Here is a 10,350-nt window from a genome sequence, read left to right on the forward strand (position 1 = left end):
TACCACAGGTGCCTGTCACAGCACATGCAGAAGAGTAGAATTCCCACTGCTAAGTGCACAGTACTTTCAGAGTGCTCCAGTGCTTAGCTAGACTGGCACTCTGCAACATTCAGCTGACACCTGTTTCTGGCTCATCTGGATTTTCATGCTCACATCATTGCTGTGAGGAAGAAAAAAAAAAAAGAAAAAAATGACAGCCCTTAAGAAGGAGAACAGTATCAAGAAGAGCCACGATAAAAGAGTGATCACAGGAAAGGAATACAGCACTGTGTGACAAGCAGAGCCCAGTGATTAGACTAAGATACCAAAACGTACGGATCTCATTGGTTTCAGTGACTAAGAAATTCAAACTGTTTTTAAGTGCATTTTCTCTGATCTTTAGGTGTTTAAACAGATTTAAAGATCAGATCCTTGGTCATTTGCTGGCACATAAATCCCAGATAATGCCTGCATCCTGAACTGTTCCTTCAAGTGCTGAAGTGAATCACCACCATCTGCCCACTGCAGCAGGGCACTTGGCTGCACCTGCCAGTGTCATTCTTCCCCAAAAAGCCATCCCCTGGCACTGCAGCTCCCATATTGACACACCACCAGCAGTAGCTTGTACACCCAGGCAGTCCCTGGAGATTGCCTACACTCTTGTTTAATTACACGTTGCTGAGGCTTATCTCACCTGAAGTCTTTATCATAGAACAGTTTGGGTTGTAGGAGACATTAAAGATCATCTTGTTCCAACTCTCAGGAAGAGCCACACACTGAATTGGTGTTAAGGCACAAGACTCCAGAACAAAAGAATTGCCTTCAACACAGCAGCTCCCTACCACAAAACCTATTTCCAGTTCAGGGATCCTTTCATTGAAACTATTCAAGCTTAAGGCATCGTAATTATTTCCAAGAATTATGAGAGTTAGATCCCCAATGTGATGATGCTCAAGGAATCAAAAGAGATTGTCTCTCTCAAAGTTGCTAATAAATGCTCAGAGTATGCAGGTGTACACAATCAGCTAGAGGTGGACTGCACAAGAACCCATCTGAGCCTGCATCTGAGTTTAGCTCAGAGCTCCTGCTCCTGCCTCCCCAGCCCTGGTGTGCCAGTCAGACCATCTCATTCTTACACTTTTCCCCAGGAGCCTTCTCTTTCCTGCATGAAGGCCACTCCAGCATTTTGGAGAAGAGTTTCAGTCTTCTGTTTCTCCAGCAGCAGCAGCTGGGACACACAGATATCACTGTTCAGCACTGCTTCCCCCAGGCCCAGCCTGCTGCCTCCAGTGGCACAACACATCCACACACAGGGATGGCACAGGAAGGTAAAGGAAGACTTTGAAACTTGTGTGAGAAAACTACCAAATACCTCTGCAATTACTCAGACATATCTCTTTCAAAAAAAAGCTACACCAGCCTATCACAGACTGTGGGGGGGAAATTAACTATATATACAATTGGTTTTAATTTTAAATACTGCATTTCTTGACAGATTAAAAACTGAGCTGAGCAAATATACTGCTTAGTGTACAGGAATTTAAATTGCTTGCATGTAATTTCCAGGCAAGTGCAATCAAGTGATAATACAAGCAATAATGCATGCTGCTCCTTGAAGTATAGAAACTCTGGATAAGAAAAAATTTCATTTCATCATTAAGAGCAAATGCCTTCTCAAAGTCATAAGAATCAATATGATCTGCCTTTTGATGCAGACACCTTGGGAATAAGTATCTCAGTCTGGTTTTTTTAAGACCCTAGCAGCTTTCCAAGATTACTTATACTTCTTTCTAGTTATGTATGTCTGAAATTTTCTATCCATGTTTGTTTTGAGGGCTTCTATTCAAGTAAAGTGGGCTCAGGTCACAACTTCCTTCAAATAGGGGCTTGACTTATTGATTTTATTGCTTAATGATGAATTGAAAAATTAAATAACCCAAGAACAAAAGTTTTGTTAGTACTTGAGATGTTGGCACCTCCCTCTGGCAGTGACAGATTAGCTTGGAATCTATTATTTGTTTATGAATATCCTATTACTGTAAGATAATGCATTATGAGTATTTCTGCTTGTTGACTTTCACTGCAAGAAGTGTTATTTATTTTGCTAGAATCTATGCAAGTTTCTCTTGTGCCATCTGGCAACATCATTTGCATGTATCACATTGTATACAGAAGCACCATCAAGTATCTGCTTAAGTTTCCTCAACACAATGCTTTATTTTTATTATCAGAAACTGTTTTCCTTCTGATCACCAGCAATAAATCCATATTCTTCCCAGCTAAACATCATTTCCCTTTCCATTTCATCCCAGATGAGTTTCTTCCTATACACTCAGAATACAATTTAGGATGCAGATATCATGGATTTTTTAGGGCCCTGGCTTTCAAGCACACACACAACTTCATTCACAGAAGTGAAAACCTACAACCTACAGTGAAAAACCACCTGACAGATGAGAGGTGCCTGCTGCACAAGCAGGATCTACACCACGCACTTCAAGAGGCAGCAAGGGAAGTTTATTGCATTCACTGCCACCGCAGGTTGGCAAAAAACAGCCCCTTGACTTGGAACACCACCAAGAATGGCCGATGCTGTTGTAACAAAAACCCCACCTCTGTTCTGAACAATCCCATTTGCACTCCTCAAGGACTCCCCATGGTTTGTAAAAGGGATAAGCAGGCACTTACCTAAAGGGAAAAGGAAAGGACAGCTCTGAAACTTCATTAACACAAGACACTGGGGTAGGAAATTGAAGAGCCAGAAAGAACCATCTGGGTTACCAGTCCCCTGCCATTTAGGGAGCTACTCCAACTGCTTCATCCCTCTGTGACTGAATGCAACTAGGTTCTCAAAGTGACAAAACCACCTAATTTAGCATTTGCAGTCAGCCTGTTACCTGCCACCTCTGCTTAAGTCACACCAGATTTAGAGCGAGTTTGGGTTTTGTGTGTTTGTGTTTTGCCATTTCGGTGGGGGTGTTTGTTTTGTCATGTGTTTACATGTGTTTTATAGAAACAGAAAACATAACACTTATCTAGGCTTCACACAACAGAAAAAAAAGGGTTCAGAAAAAAGTAATTAGAATATTTCACAGAAATATTATGGTCACATTACCTAGCCCTGTTAACCCAGTGACTAACATCCAGGGAGGCTCATTCAGAATTTCACATAATATAAAACACATACATAATGCACACAAAGTAGTTAAGCATACATTATTACTTAAGTGAGCCCTTCTAAACTGCTGATTTTATGTTCAGTAGCTCAGAGCCTTGATCTGAGAAGTTAAAACATCCTTGGCAAACACCCCCAACACGCCAGTGCCACACAGCTCCACCTGGACACAAGGCCCCAGTAGCATCCATCTACACTTTGTAGTTTTATTCCTGACATCTTATCACACCACTAGACCTCTCAGCTAACCTTCAGTCACTGCTGCATCCCTGTTGGGTTTGTTCCTTTCAGATTCATCCTGAATCATTCCCCATATTCTCCCTACCATTTTGTTTGTTTGTTTTGCCAACCAGCATGTTGCTTTCTTCCATGCCAGACTTCACATGTGGGGGCTGTCTCAAATACATGCAGTACTTGCTCTACTTCTGTAGATTTCTGCAGAACCTAGAAACAAAGCCTGACAGTGACAAAACAGCCCAAGTGCCAAGACAAGTGCCCTCCATGCTGAGCCAGGCATATTCTCAGCTCCTCACAGCCATCTGTCAGTAACTGCACCTGACAAGGCAAGCAAGTGCAAGTACCTAAGGCAACAACCACCTTCCTCCCATAGCTGTACATATCCTATAGCTCTAAGGCAATGAGGTACAAGTTGTGGTGGTAGCTCTAGTTACAGCTGCAAAGGTTATGAGTGGCATTTTTCATCTCAACAACCATTTCAGCCATTGAAGGTCCTCTCAGAACTTGCTCTTTAAGACTTTTTTTTCAGGTGTGCTTCTTTTCTTCACAGTGCTGGAGTTAAGGATTTCAGGCAACAAACCCTCCCACTTCAGCATCACCCTTTGCATCAGCTTCACAAATTCTAAGCCCACCATGCACTTGTAAGCCACAGACCTGCCAAAGAAGAACAGAACTTCTGGACACTCAAGCACCTTCTTCAGATAAGGTAAGCTCTAGAAACAGCCATCAGATCTCTGTGTAACTATCTTATCTAGTAAGCACTACACAGGGATGCCTACAAGCTCTCAGTGAGTATTAGTGGAAGTGTGCTGCAACACAGGAGACAAGAACTACCAGTTTGGTTTTGTTCCCTAATGCAAAATGCATTCTGTTCCGGACACAGGATCAAATACTTATTTTAACAGCAAAACCCAAAACCAACTTGGAAAAAAGCATAAAAGGGAATTTTACCACAAGCTACATTGCAGGGGAAAGCAATTGGCACATCTTTTAAGTGCACAAGCTGTATCTGCATGAACTTTGCATTTGAAATATAATCAAGCTGGGAAAAAAAGGACTAAAGATAAGCACATGCTGTTTTAAGTACGCTGCCTCCAAAGTTACAATTTAAGATTTAACTGGTCTTAATAACATCTAAATCTGTGAATTTTTTACTGACTCAAAAGTAAAACCACCAAGAAGCATAACTTAATTATTCTAGCATTACTTCAAATCATCAATTAAAACACAGTAGGAACAAGCTGGTGGGCTTCCAGATAAGCTAGGAGCTAACAAGCTTAAAAGAAAGTATCACATACACGCCTACTTAAAAACCACTTCCCAAGCAGCTGAGAATGCACCTCCAACAGAGACAGCCCATACATACACACACAGATCCAAGATACAACAGTACAGACCATTTAAACTGCCAATATGTTCCCACAGAACATGCTCTCTGCTCATTGGAAAGGGTATTTAGTTATCCTAAAAGTTCAAACAAGCATAGCTACCACAACCTGACAGCAGAGAAACAGGCTCTGGGTACTTTTTACTTGCACAAGATACATGACCAAGCCCTAATTTAAGGGCCAGAACTGGTCCTCTGCAGCAGGTCCCTCAGGTAGAAGCAAAACACTGCTGTGGAATGTGCTGTGGCAGTTTAAGGGATTTACATTACGAAGTTCTGCCTGACAGCTGAGCCTCTCCACCACCACAGGACACTCAGTTTTCCCCGTGCCAGAAAACCAACCACCAAAACAAAAATTGCTTTCTACTGTATGTTCCAGTGGTAACTCTTTGTCAGAACAGCTCAGACACAATGTCAAGCCTCTCCATGCTGTCAACTACTCCACCTGAAAGAGTAGCAAGAATCTCTTGCAGCCCAGGTTTCAGAGAAGGTCTCAGAAAACACAAACCATAAAAGGTTAAACTTGACAGTGTTATGCTCAAAACTACACAAACACAATCAGCTGCCTGAGGCAGATACCTTTACCCCCCAAAATAAGTATTTTGTCTATAAATGCTGAATATTGGAAACCACAGGCAGCCAAAAACTAAGCCCCAGAGATACTGATTACACAGCAGCTCTGAGAAAATACCACAAATGCAGACCATTAGCTAGAAATCCCCTACAACCCTTTGCATTAGTTAAAGGGTCAGAAGAAAATTCACACAGTGGTAACTAGAACAGAGCCACCACAGAAAATCACAGTAGGCATCTGTAACAATGAAGTACAAAAATAGATGCTAGACAGCACTAAAGTCTTTTTTCTTTAAGAACTGCAATATTTTACCTATATTAAATAATTCAGAACAGCCTGTACTCAAAGATACTTATGGCTAGGAAAGACTTTAAATATATACAATAAGAAATAAATGAAAAAAGCAAGGAATTTAAAATAGATAAATAAAGTTTAACTAATTATTCTAGACCCAAAACATTATCTTTGTAAATAAAAGCTACTTCTCTTCCAGCAACACTACATACTGACTTCACTACAACATAGCTACACCACCAGTCACCTAAAGATATACAAACCCCACAACTCCACCACATTGCTGACCACTCCCTAGCCAGGGCCCTTTATATAAACCCACCCTTAGCACAGTTCTGGAGGCTGCTCCTATAAATTTGGCAATGGCAAACAGCTGTTGCTTCTATACACTAGAGAGTGTGAAACGAGGAGGTGCTTCTGCCTGGTAAGTTTTTTTGTGCTTGTTGTTGGGTTGGTTGGTTTTTTTTTTCAGTCTTAGTGTTTAATTTAGTAGTTTACAGTTACTATAAAGCACTGAATGTATTTACAGGCATGGGAAAGTGGCTTTCATAGAAGTGTCTAATATAATTAATTGTTTTTCTAAAGGCTACACGACAGGCTCTAATAGTTCTGCAAAGCTGTCTCATAACAACAGCTTGTAGGTATTAAGAGAAAAAACACAGTAGCACTGCAAGTACAGTGGGAGTATTAATGACTGCAGCACACTGTGACTCACAGAACTGTTACTTATCCTCAAATGAGCTTGCTGAGAACAAGAAAGTGATAGTAAAATAGGTGTGCAAGAGGACTTTGTTCTCTCTGCCTGGATTTACAGAGAGGATGGAATCCCAGGAGTGGTAAGACTCATAGGGCATCAGAAGGGATGCTCCTTGAGCAAGGACTGACCTCAACCAGGGGCTTTATCAGTATTTTAATACACAGCAAGTGAGTAAGGTGCTCTGCAGCTTGGGTTGTATCCTAACAGGTCCTCGTTGTAGTTTGAGAGTTGAGCTTCTCCTTGTTAAGCACTTAAGCTTATTTTTGACATGAATGCTGATGCAGGGTCGTATTCTACCTAGACAGCTGCCAGCTCCCCACTAACACTGTAACAAAGTTTGTGGCTTCACAGTAATATCAGTGAGGGGTAATGACTTCAGGGGAGGCTTCTGAAACCATGAGGAGAGAAAGGCAGCTCAAGCACCAAATCAATTTTGTGTTCCGCAGCATGACCTAACACAGTGATCTTGCAGCTGCTTTCACATGCTGAAAGGGTGGAAAATGCTGTTCTATAGTAGCTATAACTCTGAGCAGAAATTAGATGTGTGGCAGGAGCAAGCACTCCACAGTAAAGGCTTGTCCCAGTGCAAAAATAATGTCTTAAAATTAGTAAATAAGCATTAAAAACCCTAAATACAAATGTTTTTGTAGTAGAGCGATGGCAGTAAGTGGCACATAAGCTGTTTTATTGACAAGGTAAATCTCATCTTTTTTCCTGGAAAAAAAAGCCACAAATATTGATCAGAAAATAACATAGACCACTGGTCAAGTGCTTTTCAATGCAGAGCAAGTGAAACCAGATCTACAGAATATCAGTGTTGCCACATTCAGTAATTTATGCCTACGGTTTAACTTCCAGTACAGTTAAATATCCTTATAAAGGAAATGGACTTACTACAAAAAACAGTTGTGCTATAATTAAATTAGTTGACTTCCTTTGTATAGGTGACACTAAACACAAAGATATGCAGTTAAGAGCAGAATTGCATGTGAGTATACCCTGTGAACATACCTTCTGCTGCATCCTAAATTGAATACTTGAGATTTGCCTTCAGTTTGTTATTGTGTGACTTCAGTTAAGTATGCAATAAGGCAATTAGGAAATGACAAATGATAAACATCTTCAAATTCTAAACTAGTTCAAGTTCCAAAAAGAAAGAGCTACATGTGAACAAAACCAAATATTTTGGTCCTTGAAATAATGAATGAAGCCTAGCATGTATGCCTTACAAGACAGGTCTCAGATGGAAATATCAGCATCTGATAATTAACTTTTTTAATGAAAGAAGGACTTGCCTGTTTGAATTTTTTTGTTTGTTTTTAGCTTTAGATATGACATGACTAAAAAGTTATTTCCTAACTGTATTTTGTAGTATAAAACTTACTGAACATATTAACTGTTGCTTATCCTGGCAAGAAGGATTTGGGGGTGCTGGTGGAGGAGAGGCTGGACATGAGCCAGCCATGTGCACTCACAGCCCAGAAAGCCAAGTGTGTCCTGGGCTGCAGCAAAAGCCCTGTGGGCAGCAGGGGAGGGAGGGGATTCTGCCCCTCTGCTCCACCCTGGAGAGACCCCACCTGCAGTGCTGCCTCCAGCTCTGGGGTCCCCAGCACAGGAAGGACATGGACCTGTTGGAGTGAGTCCAGAGGAGGCCATGAAGATGATCAGAGGGATGGAGCAGCTCTGCTATGGGGAAAGGCTGAGAGAACTGGGGTTGTTCAGCCTAGAGAAAAGGCAGCTCTAGGGTGACCTAACTGTGGCTTTCCAGTACCTGAAGGGAGCCCACAAGAAAGATGGAGAGGGACTTTTCAGGAGATCCTGGAGTGACAAGGCAAGGGTGAATGGCTTCAGACTGAAAGACAGCAGGTTTAGATTAGATGTCAGGAAGAGTTTCTTCACTGTGAGGATGGTGAGGCTCCAGCAGATGGCCCAGAGAACCTGTGGCTGCCCCATCCCTGGAAGAATCTGTCAGGCTGGATGGGGCTCTGAGCAACCTGGTCTGGTGGAAGGTGTCTGTGGCAGGAGGGTTGGAACTGGATGGTCTTTAAAGTCCCTTCCAACTCAGGCCATTCTATGATTCTATAATCTATGATGGCCTTGTAAAGTCTGTGTTCTCTGTACCTTAATAAATGTATCTCCAGAAACCCTTGAGGGGTGTTGGATTCCTATGAAAACAGGGAGCTAAACACTGCACTGGTACAGTGCCCAACCTGAGATCTGCTGTTACTGTGCAGCTTGAACTCTTAACACTCCTTAGCATTTGATCCTCAGGGCTCCTATCACTGCTCTCAATTACAACAGTTAATGATTAGCACTCCTGAAAATCTGCCCCCTGCTGTTTTCAAGTATTCAGGAAATGGAACCTTTAAGGACCACCCGTGAAAAGTTTGGGTCAAGTGATTTGCCTTGTATCATACAAACTCCATGATAAGAGCTGAAATAAGTACAGTCATCCACAGAGGTTTTTCTCAAGATGAATAATACTCTCACAATCTGCATTCCTGATCTCCTTAACTAGTCCACTTCTGGAGGGGGAAAAAATCTGATTGAAAGCTTGTTCATCTTTAATTCAATGCTTGTTCATACTTTAATTCCTTACAAGCTTCTGGCCTTTAGGAAAAAAAATTACTGAGGCTAGTGCCATGATCATACATTGTCCCCTTAAGCAGGCTGTTTGTTGTCTGATTAGTTCTTTCAAACAACTTAATTATTAATGTGCCAAGGCAGAACATCTTCAAACTGTAGCAAAAACTATATTACTGCAGATTAACAGCAAGCAGTGATTTTTAGATTCATGATGGAGATCTTTGCCTTGGTCTATCTGCTTATGTAGGTCTGCTACTAGCTGAGGTGGAAGCATAAGTCTGTGCCACTGGCTTTTAAAGTGTTGACAGCAGAGAAATGGTGATACTCTGAATTTTTGTTGTCTATTACAAGCTGAAAGAGTGCGAAATAATGTTACAGAAACCTGTATTGCCTTCTCCTTTTATTCCTGGTCTTGGGTCCTATGGGAGATCACATGAAGGGAAAGCATTCCCTAAAACAGTCAAACTTAAAAGCAGTATTTCTTGTAGATTGTGTGCAGTATGATGAAAAACAGAAGTAACTGAAACAATGGCTTGCTTTTTTTTCCTGAAAAGACTAGTTTATGACCAGTTCAGTGGACAAACAGGAACGTAACATGAAGCCATTAAGTCACTTAAATATGTTGAAAATACCTTCTCTATGCCCAAGTTCAGAGTCTAGGGAGATAACTTCAGCTGCGCTGTAATACACTGACATAACTTTCCTTTCTTAGAGCATTCCTCTCCATGTTTGTTTTTATCACTTTGCCATAATCTAAAAGAACACCCACAGATGCACCTTCACAAGTGAAGGCAGGACACAAACTCAATTTACATCAGTGCAACACTTGATATTGTGTGTGAGCTCATGCAACTGTGTTGAGAGGAACATTATTTTCTGTCTTTTTCCCAACTAATTCTGGTGCCTCTGACTTCGTGGTGAGATGGGTAGGGCTAAGCCAGCTTGATTATACACTCTGCTCGTTAGCTTTAGCTGTTCACCTGTGACTTGGTTCCTGGAGCTCAGTCTGAGCTGGCAGGGCAGTGGATGTTGAGGAGGCCCGTGTTTATGTCGGTCTGATGGGCTCGGTGCTGCACCGCCGAGCTCAGCCCTGTCCTCTGCATGTCAAATCTGAGCTCGGCCCTGTCCTTTGGGTCGCGCCCCTGGGCTCAGCCCTGTCCTTTGGGTAGGACCCATAAACTCAGCTCGGTCTTTAGGGTCACATCCTCGGGCTCAACCCCCTGTCCTTTGGGTAGGACCCATAAACTCATCCCTGTCCTTAGGGTCACATTCCCGGCCTTTAGGGTGTCCTTAGGGTCACATCCCCGGCCTTTTGGGCAGACCCGAACCTCGGGCGCTCCCGGGGCGGCAGCGCGGGCCGA

The sequence above is a fragment of the Corvus brachyrhynchos genome, unplaced genomic scaffold (genome assembly GCF_000691975.1).
Source record: "Corvus brachyrhynchos isolate BGI_N302 unplaced genomic scaffold, ASM69197v1 scaffold346, whole genome shotgun sequence".
NCBI classification, from domain to species: Eukaryota; Metazoa; Chordata; class Aves; order Passeriformes; family Corvidae; genus Corvus; species Corvus brachyrhynchos.